Source organism: Myotis brandtii, unplaced genomic scaffold (genome assembly GCF_000412655.1).
Source record: "Myotis brandtii unplaced genomic scaffold, ASM41265v1 scaffold600, whole genome shotgun sequence".
NCBI classification, from domain to species: Eukaryota; Metazoa; Chordata; class Mammalia; order Chiroptera; family Vespertilionidae; genus Myotis; species Myotis brandtii.
In genome coordinates, this window is record NW_005370273.1 from 537,235 (window position 1) to 540,841 (window position 3,607).

Below are 3,607 nucleotides of genomic sequence, written 5' to 3' on the forward strand. Positions count from 1 at the left end.
GGCGAGGCGGGAAGAGGTGCGGAGGCCCGGCCGGGTTTGGAAAGGGAGGGTCCTGGTCAGGTGGCTGCACGGAGAGCACATTTTGCTATTTGGGAACTTCCTCTGTGCCCTGCGATGAAACCAAAAATAAAGAGAAAGCTTAAGGTATTAAAACACCATATCTTGTAGGCACTGAAAAACAAAGCAAATTGAGGAAACCTTAACAATACCCGCCTTTTATTTTTTTAAAATTTATTTTATTGATTTTTCACAGAGAGGAAGGGAGAGGGATAGAGAGTTAGAAACATCGATGAGCGAGAAACATCGATCAGCTGCCTCCTGCACATCTCCTACTGGGGATGTGCCCGCAACCAAGGTACATGCCCTTGACCAGAATCGAACCTGGGACCCTTCAGTCCGCAGGGCGACGCTCTATCCACTGAGCAAACCGGTCAGGGCACAATACCCGCCTTTTAAAAAAATAGTGTAATTTTATTTATTGTGAAACTTTATATAATTATTTATAATTATATAATTAAAATTATATTTAAATTATATAGTTAAAGTTATAAATTATATTTAAAATGCTATTACTATTTTTAAAATAAATTTCTATATTGGTTTCAGAGAGGAAGGGAGGAGAGAGAGAGAGACATCAATGATGACGCTCAACCACTGAGCCACACCAGCCAGGCCAGTTTTTTATTTCATAGATTCAAGTGCAAATATTTTCATAGAATAGCTTCACAGAAGTTTTTTTGCATGATGGCAATATACATGTGTTTCTTTTTAAAAAGGTAATAACTAAGAAGGAGATGGTCTTCTTAATTTCGTGGTAAATTAAGCCAGTTTTTTGTATTTGGATTTCCACTGGGTACTTTTTATTTAGTGCTGTTTTCTTTTTACACTCTGAAAATACTTGTTTTGATAAAAGCAGGTAGCACCTGGTACACACGAGAATTTTATTGAATTGGGTATAATTAGATCGTAGATCCTATCAAGCTATTATCTTTAACTCTCAGCTGATACAGGCATATAAAGTATGTATTTTAGAACAACACTACTTAAGAGATAAAGAAAGACTATGCTATGGGATGTAAGGTAAACAAATGTGTGAAAATAATTGTAGGACTGAAAGCTTCTGAGTACTTTTATTGGTAGTTTTCACAACCATATTTGCCCACAAATAAAATTTATCCTTCGTCTATGTGATATAGTTAATAGCAACTCTTTTGAAAAAATTAGAAAGTAAGTCATTTTTCTAAAAAGGATTATATCATCCCAGTCACTCCCTCCCTCAAGTAAAGAAATCCCCTAAACCGTTTTGTACTAGAGAAAAATGTGCAGTAGAAGACCATCTGAAATGGTCACCTTATCATACAACATGAATGGGTGCAGTGAAGGCTCCTCAAGGTCATTCCCGGCTGAGGTGCTGGCCAATGACCTGTTTTCCTTGTCAGAAGAGGGTAGTGAATTGTGGCGGTTGCTCTTAAAATCCTACACAGAGGGTTCATAACTTACAGATCCCCTGATCTATTTCCTTTCCTTTTCCAAGTAAATTATGTATAGTATGAGTGTGAGAGATTACATCTAAAAATGGTGGTTGTGGTTAGCTATGGGTAGAGGTCTTGGGTCCTAACTCTCCATAGATACAAAAAAAGTGTTTGAGCCACCTCTTCTCTTCCCATTTATTATTATTTCTAGTGGCCTGGTGCACGAAATTCATGCACATTAAAAGGGAGTTAATTAGAGGAAATATTTTAATATTGGTATTTGCCCTTTCTCTATAATAGAAGTGTCAGAGATGAAAGAAAATTAGTAAAATGTATATGAAAATCTCCCTGTCAGAGTCTGGGGTGTGCTGTGGGACCCAGAGTCAAGTCTCTGCCCACCTGCGGTACCTCTAAAGTGTACAAGACCCAGACCCGGCTGGCCCCACCCCCATCAAGCTCTGCAGGGTGGGGGGGCGCAGCCTCAGGTCCCCCAGCATGAGGGTGTATCAACCATTTGCATATTAGCTCTTTATTATATAGGATTTTTTAATCCTCACCCAAGGATATGTTTTTATTTTTTTGTTATTAATTCACATCCAAGAATATTTTTTCCATTGATTTTTAGAGAGAGTGAAGGGGGGGCAGTGGGGAGAGGGAGAGAGAGAGAAAGTAAGTTTGATGTAAGAGAGACACATTGATTGGTTGGACTCAGGCACCCCTCTCTTAGGTCCTCCAAGTCACAATTTGGCTACCTTGTTCTTTCATTGATTGAAAAGAGTGAGGGTGATGTGTAAATAGTACTTGGGCATTGCCTTCAGTGAGGAATAGTGACAGGTGATTAGTCTCCTGGTGTCCTAAGCTCCATCCATTACATTTCACAGGTAAATTTGTTTAGTGCTGAAAGGTAGGCATCTCTAACTTTGGGCGATTTTACAGAAGCCTTAAAAACATCAACTGCCCTGGCAGGTGTGACTCAGTTGGTTCAGTGTGGTCTCACGCACGTCGCCAGTTCAATTCCTGGTCAGGGCATATGTCCGGGTGCTGGCTCAATCCCCAGTAGGGGGCGTGCAGGAGGCAGCTGACTGATGGCTCTCTCCAATGTTTCTCCCTCTTCCTCTCTCAAATCAATAAAAACACATACATACACACATGTATATATAAAAACAGCAGCTGTAACAAACTTGGAGGTGATTATTAGTAGCGTGTTGACTCTCTTTTCATTTCCTAAGGCTATATTAATGCTGTTGCCTCAGAAGCTGATACTGATCCCTATTTAGCTACTGCTGCCTCCCCCCTCCCTCTTTACCTCACTTGTTACTCTCACTTCAGAAATTTGGGGTCATATTTTCTGATATTTAATGTGTTCTGCATTCATTGTTCTGAGGCAATAATTTGTTGTTGTTTTTTAAATATATTTTATAGGTTTTTAATATCTTGCTATCTCTCTTCTTCTGGCACCCCCATAATTCAGATGTTGGTATGCTTGAAGTTGTCCCAGAGGCTCCTTACACTATCTTCATATTTTTGGATTCTTTTTTCTTTTTGCTTTTCCGGTTGGGTGTTTTTTACTTCTTTGTATTTCAGATCTTTGACTTGATTCTTGAGATCCTCTGGTCTGCTGTTGGATCTCTGTATAATATTTTTTAATATATTTTATTGATTTTTTTACAGAGAGGAAGGGGGAGGGATAGAGAGTTAGAAACATCGATGAGAGGGAAACATCGATCAACTGCCTCCTGCACACCCCCTACCGGGGATGTGCCCGCAACCAAGGTACATGCCCTTGGCCGGAATTGAACCTGGGACCATTCAGTCTGCAGGCTGACGCTCTATCCACTGAGCCAAACGGTTGGGGCCGTATAATATTCTTTATTTCAGTCAGTGTATGCTTAATTTCTAGTTGGTCCTTTTTCATATCCTCGAGGATCTCACTAGATTTATTGAGGGTCTCAACTAAATTTATCGGTGGTTTCTAGAAAACCCTTGAAAAACCTTATAAGTGTGGTTTTGAACTCTATATCCTGTAGTTTGCTTTCCTTCATTTCTGTCATTTGTGACCTGTTTCTTTGTCTCCGCATTTTGCCTGCTTCCATGTGTTGGTAGAGTGGCTTTGTGTGCTAGGTGTCCTATAGGGC